The sequence below is a fragment of the Triticum aestivum genome, chromosome 6D, assembly GCF_018294505.1.
Source record: "Triticum aestivum cultivar Chinese Spring chromosome 6D, IWGSC CS RefSeq v2.1, whole genome shotgun sequence".
In the NCBI taxonomy this organism is placed as follows: domain Eukaryota; kingdom Viridiplantae; phylum Streptophyta; class Magnoliopsida; order Poales; family Poaceae; genus Triticum; species Triticum aestivum.
This window is the reverse complement of record NC_057811.1, coordinates 390,706,886-390,717,032: the sequence shown is the minus strand read 5'-3', so window position 1 is coordinate 390,717,032 and position 10,147 is coordinate 390,706,886.

Sequence of the window (10,147 nt, the reverse complement as noted above, 5' to 3'; positions counted from 1 at the left end):
TGGGCTGCAAATCTTTCAAGACGAGGAGAGCTTTCATTCGGCTGGCCGAGAAAATGGCCCATCGGTAATGAGAAATGGGCTGTTCATTTTTAAAACACATCAAACCGGCAATTAGTTTCAAATATATTTTTTCATTTCAAGATTTTAAATTACATTAATTTTTATGCGTGGAGAATTTGTTGGATTTTATATTGATATACATTTATTTTTAAAATCAGTTTGAATGTGAGTCGAAATTTCGGGATTAAAAACAGTTCGAACCGCACCGAAATATGCAAAATTTCGTATAATTTTTTAACCGTGGCCACAATATGGGCTGTAATGCTAACGAAAAGAATATGGGCTCCAAAAAAACCTTAATAATTAGCAAATGGGCTGTAAATTATTAGAAATAATGGCAGATGGGCTGTATGCTGTTTTCCACAGATTTGAGGCTTTCCTAAAAAAAGGTTGATGCACAAGCAGTGACTGTTGGATGGCCATCCAACGGTCGTCGTGCTTCTTCAATCTCTGCTCTTCCTGCTCCAGCCGCTCAAACAAGCGCCAGCGGGACTGCCTACTCCCTCCTCCCCACGGCCAGCTCTGCTGCCGCGCAGGCCTCACCGCCCCACCGTACTCCCATCGCTGGCCTAGCCATCCCTCTACTCACCCACACCTGCTGTTATTCTCCGGCGACGGCAGACGAACCAGTAAACCCTCGTACAGTCGTACTCCCCTCCGCATGGGAAACAACTGCCGAGTCTTCCCTGCCTCCGAGTTGTTCCCTTCCTAGGCCTTGCCGTCGTCCACCGCCCTGGTGCTCTCGGCGCGGCCTGGTCAACGTGGTCAACGACCGACATGCATCCGAAGTGGACTGTACATGGAGAGGCCGATCGCTGGGTCCATGGCCGCATGAATGCCTCCTTATTACGTGCAAAATAATGATTCCTCCACCTGACATCAGGGACCCACCGAAAGGGCCTCTGAATTTCGTGAAAAAAACGTTACCGCCGCAGACAGCTCGGACCCACCAGCTATATCTTCGCACGCAAGGAAGTGCCTCCTTATTACGCACAAAAAAAATGAATACTCTCCCTGCTAGCTGGGACCCACCATGGTGGGAGGCCGACTTGTGGGCCTACTTAGTTGACTGGGACGGGGGCCTTTGTCAACTTTAGTCAATATGAACGATTCTAGCTCCAGTGACCGTACGATGTCCATCCAACGGCCGTAGTGCTTCTTCAACCTCTGGTCTTCTTGCTCCAGCCGCCCAAAGCAGCGCCAGTTGTGCCGCCTGCTCCTGCCTCCCATGGTCGGCTGTGCTGCCGGGGAGGCCTCACCGCCCCCTACTATTCCCACCGCTGGCCAGGCCCTGCGGCGACGCCAGCCTCACACCGCAGTCGAACCAGTGAACCCTCGTACTCCTCTCCGCGCGGGCTTCCACTGCCGCGTCTTCCCCGGCTCCCCGTCGTCCCCTTCCTAGGCCTCGCCGTCATCCACCACCGTGGTGCTCTCCGTGCGGCTTGGTCAACGTGGTCAAGGAACGACTTCCATCGGAAGAGTACTGTACGTGGAGAGGCTGACAGCTGGGTCCACGGCCACAGCCCAGTTTTTTTGTGATTTGCCATGTAAGTCGCTTTGTCAGGCCTATTGGGCTGCAAATCTTTCAAGACGAGGAGAGCTTTCATTCGGCTGGCCGAGAAAATGGCCCATCAGTAATGAGAAATGGGCTGTTCATTTTTAACACACATCAAACCGGCAATTAGTTTCAAATATATTTTTCATTTCAAGATTTTAAATTACATTAATTTTTATGCGTGGAGAATTTGTTGGATTTTATATTGATATACATTTATTTTTAAAATCAGTTTGAATGTGAGTCGAAATTTCGGGATTAAAAACAGTTCGGACCGCACCGAAATATCGAAAATTTCATATAATTTTTTAACCGTGGCCACAATATGGGCTGTAATGCTAACGAAAAGAATATGGGCTCCAAAAAAAACCTTAATAATTAGGAAATGGGCTGTAAATTATTAGAAATAATGGCAGATGGGCTGTATGCTATTTTCCACAGATTTGAGGCTTTCCTAAAAAAGGTTGATTCACAAGCAGTGACTGTTGGATGGCCATCCAACGGCCGTCGTGCTTCTTCAATCTCTGCTCTTCCTGCTCCAGCCGCTCAAACAAGCGCCATCGGGACTGCCTACTCCCTCCTCCCTGCGGCCAGCTCTGCTGCCGCGCAGGCCTCACCGCCCCACCGTACTCCCATCGCTGGCCTAGCCATCCCTCTACTCACCCACACCTGCTGTTATTCTCCGGCGACGGCAGACGAACCAGTAAACCCTCGTACAGTCGTACTCCCCTCCGCGTGGGAAAAAACTGCCGAGTCTTCCCTGCCTCTGTGTTGTTCCCTTCCTAGGCCTTGCCGTCGTCCACCGCCCTGGTGCTCTCGGCGCGGCCTGGTCAATGTGGTCAACGACCGACATGCATCTGAAGTGGACTGTACGTGGAGAGGCCGATAGCTGGGTCCATGGCCGCATGCAAGGAAATGCCTCCTTATTACGCGCAAAATAATGATTCCTCCACCTGACATCAGGGACCCACCGAAAGGGCCTCTGAATTTCGTGAAAAAGACGTTACCGCCGCTGACAGCTCGGACCCACCAGCTATATCTTCGCACGGAAGGAAGTGCCTCCTTATTACGCACAAAAAAATGAATACTCTCCCTGCTAGCTGGGACCCACCATTGTGGGAGGCTGACTTGTGGGCCTACTTAGTTAACTGGGATGGGGGCCTTTGTGAACTTTAGTCAATATGAACGATTCTAGCTCTAGTGACCGTACGATGTCCATCCAACGGCCGTAGTGCTTCTTCAACCTCTGGTCTTCTTGCTCCAGCCGCCCAAAGCAGCGCCAGTTGTGCTGCATGCTCCTGCCTCCCGTGGTCGGCGGTGCTGCCGGGGAGGCCTCACCGCCCCCTACTATTCCCACCGCTGGCCAGGCCCTGCGGCGACGGCAGCCTCACACCGCAGCCGAACCAGTGAACCCTCGTGCTCCTCTCCGCGCGGGCTTCCACTGCCGCGTCTTCCCCGGCTCCCCGTCGTCCCCTTCCTAGGCCTCGCCATCATCCACCACCGTGGTGCTCTCCGCGCGGCGTGGTCAACGTGGTCAAGGAACGACTTCCATCGGAAGAGTACTGTACGTGGAGAGGCTGACAGCTGGGTCCACGGCCACAGCCCAGTTTTTTTGTGATTTGCCAAGTAAGTCGCTTTGTCAGGCCTATTGGGCTGCAAATCTTTCAAGACGAGGAGAGCTTTCATTCGGCTGGCCGAGAAAATGGCCCATCAGTAATGAGAAATGGGCTGTTCATTTTTAAAACACATCAAACCGGCAATTAGTTTCAAATATTTTTTTCATTTCAAGATTTTAAATTACATTAATTTTTATGCGTGGAGAATTTGTTGGATTTTATATTGATATACATTTATTTTTAAAATCAGTTTGAATGTGAGTCGAAATTTCGGGATTAAAAACAGTTCGGACCGCACCGAAATATGGAAAATTTCATATAATTTTTTAACCGTGGCCACAATATGGGTTGTAATGCTAACGAAAAGAATATGGGCTCCAAAAAAAAACTTTAATAATTAGCAAATGGGCTGTAAATTATTAGAAATAATGGCAGATGGGCTGTATGCTATTTTCCACAGATTTGAGGCTTTCCTAAAAAAAGGTTGATTCACAAGCAGTGACTGTTGGATGGCCATCCAACGGCCGTCGTGCTTCTTCAATCTCTGCTCTTCCTGCTCCAGCCGCTCAAACAAGCGCCAGCGGGACTGCCTACTCCCTCCTCCCCACGGCCAGCTCTGCTGTCGCGCAGGCCTCACCGCCCCACCGTACTCCCATCGCTGGCCTAGCCATCCCTCTACTCACCCACACCTGCTGTTATTCTCCGGCGACGGCAGACGAACCAGTAAACCCTCGTACAGTCATACTCCCCTCCGCGTGGGAAACAACTGCCGAGTCTTCCCTGCCTCCGTGTCATTCCCTTCTTAGGCCTTGGCGTCGTCCACCGCCCTGGTGCTCTCGGCGCGGCCTTGTCAACTTGGTCAACGACCGACATGCATCTGAAGTGGACTGTACGTGGAGAGGCCGATAGCTGGGTCCATGGCCGCACGCAAGGAAATGCATCCTTATTACACGCAAAATAATGATTCCTCCACCTGACATCAGGGACCCACTGAAAGGGCCTCTGAATTTCGTGAAAAAAATGTTACCGCCGCTGACAGCTCGGACCCACCAGCTATATCTTCGCACGCAAGGAAGTGCCTCCTTATTATGCACAAAAAAATGAATACTCTCCCTGCTAGCTGGGACCCACCATGGTGGGAGGCTGACTTGTGGGCCTACTTAGTTGACTGGGACGGGGGCCTTTGTCAACTTTAGTCAATATGAACGATTCTAGCTCTAGTGACCGTACGATGTCCATCCAACGGCCGTAGTGCTTCTTCAACCTCTGGTCTTCTTGCTCCAGCCGCCCAAAGCAGCGCCAGTTGTGCCGCATGCTCCTGCCTCCTGTGGTCGGCTGTGCTGCCGGGGAGGCCTCACCGCCCCTACTATTCCCACCGCTGGCCAGGCCCTGCGGCGACGGTAGCCTCACACCGCAGCCGAACCAGTGAACCCTCGTACTCCTCTCCGCGCGGGCCTCCACTGCCGCGTCTTCCCCGGCTCCCCGTCGTCCCCTTCCTAGGCCTCGCCGTCGTCCACCGCCCTGGTGCTCTCGGCGCGGCGTGGTCAACGTGGTCAAGGAACGACTTCCATCGGAAGAGTACTGTACGTGGAGAGGCTGACAGCTGGGTCCACGGCCGCAACAAGGTAGTGCCTCCTTATTACACCGAAAATAATGATTCCTCCACCTGACAGCTGGGACCCACCGAACGGGCCACTGTATTTTGCGAAAAAAATGTTTCCCCCTGACTGCTGGGACCCACCAACTACATCTTCGCACGCAAGGAAGTGCGTCCGGGCAAAAAAAATGATTCGCCCCCCTGACTGCTGGGACCCACCAACTACATATTCGCAGGGAAGGATGTGCCTGACAGCCGGGACACACCTGGTCGAAGCGTACATAGCATTGTCATTCTGGTCGCGAACGTGTATGTACATATTGGTCGATGTAGAGGCGCGCACGTGTCGTAGTAGAGGCGCGCACGTAGCATGTACACGTACATACAGCGGCCAGTGTGCAAGAAAGAAAATACGGCCACGTACGTACATACGGGCAGGGTCTCGAACGCCTACTCGCGCATACGTACGGCCAGGGCTCGTGTACATGGCTGGGTCGGAACGGAGAAACAGCGTCGTCGTCATGTTCATGGGGAGCCAACCGGCTGGGTCGGAACGGAATGCGTCGTCGTGTTCATCGTGAGGGCTTGGACGGAACAACCGATGGAAACGAGGCCTGGCGTACCGCAGAACGGAGGAAACGGCCTTGTGTTCGACCGGCCACGTTTGAAACGGGATCCTGTTCATCGGGAGGGTTCTGGCGTACCGCAAAATGGAGGAAACGGACCTCCTACGGTCGAAACGGGGGTCCTGTTGATCGGGAGGGGTGTGGCGTACCGCAAAACGGAGGAAACAGACTTGTGTTGGAGCGCTACGGTCGAAAGGGGGTCCTGTTCATCGAGAGGGGTGTGGCGTACCGCAAAAAGGGACTCCACGGGATACTGTTCACCTCCACCGTCGACCCCCTCCAGCCTCCACGGGCTACTGTTCATCCACCGTCGACCTCCACCAGCCTCCACCTGCGACTGTTCATCCACGGGCTCCTGTTCATCCAGCCTCCACCACGCGCTACTCCACCGGCTACTGTTCAACCAGCCCTCTCCACGGGCTCCTGTTCAACCACCCCTCCACGGGCTACTGTTCATCCAGCCCTCCACCGTCTACTGTTCATTCTGCCGTCCACGGGGTGGTCCTGTTCATCCTGCCCTCCACGGGGTCCTGTTCATCTAGCCCCAACCAGCTCGATTGATCGGGGTCCTGTTCATCCCGAGGTAACACCACGGGGTCCTGTTCATCCACCCCCACCGGGAACTGTTCATCCAAACCCCCCAGCAACACTCACTGTTCATCCAGAGGCAGCATCGACCGGCTTCAGTTAGCAGCAGTAGCGAAGGAATCGCTCGATCGGGTTCAGTTAACAGCCATCGATCGATCGCTCGGGTTCAGTAACGCGTAGCCTGCAGCGCAATCGCTCGGGTTCAGTTAGAGCCCAATGCCTCGCTCGGGTTCAGTTAGAGCCAACGCCTCGCACACACGCGTGTACGTGTACGAGAGAAACGCGCATCACTCGGCCCCCGACCTCCCACCGTAACCGGGAACTCCCCGAAATTTTCCTCGCCCTCGCTTCTACCACGGTTTTTTCCGTCATGGACGGCCCAAAGAATGTCATGCAGCTGCGTCTCCGGCCCGCCCAGGACGAAAAGCCCATTTTCTGCCATGATTTTTGGTCATAGAAGTAGGAGCCCACCACATCTATGATGATACCTGGTTTTGTCACAATTATCGTCATAGAAGTGTCATATGTATGACAGAAAAAAATTCGTTCGGCCCAAAATGTCACGGATGTGTCTTTTTTTTGTAGTGATGCCGGCCGCATGTGAGATGAGATGTGGGATGGATCGAACTATGTACGCTTGAGTATTCTTAATGACGGTTGAACTATGTACTTATGGTTGAACTATGCTTATGTACGTGTACGCTTATTATCTATGTCTGAGTATGTTAAATATTTGGTCAAAATTTGGTAAAAATTTCAAAGGGGGCCCAATAAACCAAGAGACGGAGGTATTACGTCAATCACACACGGTTCATAAAATTGGAACCGTGTGCAATGGCTTTCATTATGCCTGTTGCGTCAATCACACACGGTTCGCTCTAGCAAACCATCGCCCCCAAAATTCTTTGTGGGAGAGAAAACCCTCACCACCCAATTCTAAAAAGAAAAAAGAAAACCCTCACCATCCCCACGTCACAAAAACCCTCACCCCGCCCGCCACCCCCTCCGGTACGGTCCCCATTCACACCTGCACAAGCTCCTCCGCGTCTATGCCATGGCACCGCTTATCGCGGCGGAAAACACTTAGCGCGACGCCTGCCGCCGCCGCCGGGTTGCCGGCAAAGCCCACCGCATTTCGCCACTTCCAATTGCCGCCACCTATCACCATCGACTTTCTCGACGCTGCTCGCGGTCGATCCAGCTCCGCTCGGTTGGGGAATCTGCCGTACTGAGGGTTCTTTCTCATGGACGATGAGGTAACTAATTTAACGAGATATTATCTCATATCTTATCCTGCTTCATCTGCCTCCTTTAATCACCCGGCGGAAATCGCCGTGAATTCATTTTTATTCGAGCTGATTTGAGGGTTTTCTTTCATTCATAGAATGTACAGTGCGCCTGTCAGATCTCGGTTTTCGGCAAAACCCTTAAGGTTCGAACTCTGGGGTGTGCGCGAAGATCTTCCCCTCGCAGATCACGCCCTCTCACGCTTAGCGATCTCTAGGCTAGCTCGACGAACTCGCAACACAAGGGACACAAGATTTATACAGGTTCGGGCCACCGTTGTGGTGTAATTCCCTACTCCAGTGTGTGATGGTGGATTGCCTCTTGGGCTGAGGATTAACAGTACAAGGGGAAGAACAGCCTCCTGAGGAGAGGTGTTCTTGTGCTTGGTGAACTTGTGTGGGTGAGGATCCGATCGATCGAGTCAGTTAGTTGCCTCCTACGGTGGTGGCTAGTCCTATTTATAGAGGACCTGGTCCTCTTCCCAAATATTGAGCGTTAAGGGATTCCAGAATGGCCAATTTGAAAGGGGACAGCTAGTACAGCTTATCCTAACAAAAGTAGTCTTCGCCTGCCAAAGGCTCTGGTGGTGACGCCGTCTTGGGCTCCACGGTGACCTCCGTCCTACCGTCCTGCTGGTCTTGGTCTCGTTGCACCAATAGGGATACCTTTGCTTGATGCCTCGGAACTCCTCGCCTGCACTTGCCTCATTAGCACCAAAGAGGAAACAAGGACAATGTACGCGCTGGCGCCCGCCTGGTCTCGATCGTCATGGCTTACGTCACTGGAACCTCGCGAGGTTTTGTATTGCCTTGATCTCTCCGCCCCTCGCGAGCCAGCCTGGCGAGGCCGCTCCCGAGGAGGTCTTGTGTCGTCCGCCTCGCAAGGCTTGGCCCCACGCGAGGGTCTTGAAAGCTTGTCGGTGAAGACGGGCCGTACAGGCCCGCTCGTAGAGCCACGCCGTGGGATGCAGGCAGGCAAGTCTGAGGACCCCCATTCCCAGAACGCCGACAATAGCCCCCGGCCCAAGCACGCTCGGGCTTGGCTTCGAGGCGAAGCCAAAGGGCAAGTGCGGAGCGCCGTGGGCCCCAATAGCCTGCGGCCTTGGTCGACACATGGCGGTTGATTGGACGTGGGTGTCTCTGCTTCCCCACGCTGCCTCGGCAACTGCCCGACTGTCAAAAGGCTGGCATAGACAGTGCGCCTTCACTGCTTCCTTTCGCCTCGCTCAGATCCCCTTTCTTGTGCCCTGCTTTCGAAATCTCCAGATCTGCTTCCATCTTCTACCGCATTGGCGACCAATGGCGCCTCGCAAGGCCAAGTCTACCTTGTCGCCGGCTTGGTACGAGCCAGCTCTCGATGCGCCCAACGTCTCGGAGAAGAACCTCACTGCCATGCGCTTGCTGACGGCGGGGGGAAGCAACGAGAGGGGGAAGACGGAGCTCCGGGTTGCCTCCGACGTGCCGGAGCCCGAGGGGAGCACCTTCTTCTCCTTCTTCACGAGCAGCGTCGTTGCAGGGCTGGTTCCCCTTTCTCTGACTTCTTCTATGAGGTCCTCGGCCACTATGGGCTGCAGGCGCTGCATCTTCATCCCAACCCCACCTTCTCTTGTCGATCTTCGCCTACTACTGCGAGGCGTACCTCGGCGTGATGCCGTCCGTGGCTCTTCTGCGCCACTTCTTCTTCCTCCGCATCAACGAGGATCACACCTCCGGGCGTGCCAACTTCATCGCGGCCGGCAAGGCCAACACGATCTCGAAGACGGGGAAGAGAGTCGACGGCTTCCGGAGCAAGTGGGCCATGATGGACGCTAAATGTGTCCACCTACGCTTGACGCTGCCGACGGAGATGCCCCAGTCTGACAAGGGGTGGTCCTGCGCGAAGCTCACCGACGAGCGGGCGACATTGGTGCTGGAGCAGATGAAGACCGACCTGAAGCCGGGCAACGCGAAGGCGGCGAAGGTGACAGGGGCCATGCTTCTGAGGGAATTCCTGATGCTGCGCGTAGCCCCGCTTCAGGCCCATACGCGCCCCTTGTGGGATCTTGGGGATGAAGAGGACAAGGTTCGCTTGAGCCTGAAAGCCTTGTCCGACGAAGAGCTGGCCGTGGTTCTTCGCCTCTTGGTTGGGGACGACCAGGAGAACCCGCCGAGCATCTTCACCCCCTTGTTTCACCGTGAGGACGGGGCACAGGTCGTGGCTTCCAGGCCAACTTTTGACGGACATGGGCTAGGGCCCCTGGTGCCTATCGGGGCCCCTGCGGCGCCGAAGCTGGTGGAGCTGTCTTCTGATGAGTCTCGCGGGGAGGAGGAGGAGGAGGAGGAGGAGGAGGGAGACTCGGAGGTGACCCCTGAAGGGACATGGGAGACCTCCCCCTTGAGCAAAGTTGACATCCTCTGCATCCTTCCTGACGACGACGAGTCTGACGCCCGCCAGGAGAAGGGAGAGGCACCAGCAATCCCGACGAGGGGCTGATCGGTGCTGATCTCCCGGGATGCTACTTCTGTTCTGGCGCCGCCTGGTGCCTCTTCCGGCCCCTCCACTGCCCCAGATTCTGCTCCTGGAGCCTGCACACCCGTGCTTCGAGCCTCGGGGCTCTCGGGCTTCAAGCTCACCAAGCGGAGGGTGGACTACGCCGCGGTGGACTAGTAAGTGCTCGTGCTTGGCCTTTTTCTTGATTATGCTACTGATTCCTGATGCTTCTCCGCTGTGCGATAAGGCCGACGCCTGTGACGAAGAAGAGGAAGGATGGGGCGGTGGTGCCGCCCGAGACCAACCCACCTACTCTGTCGGAGCCTCCCTCCGTGGAGAAGGGCAGCAA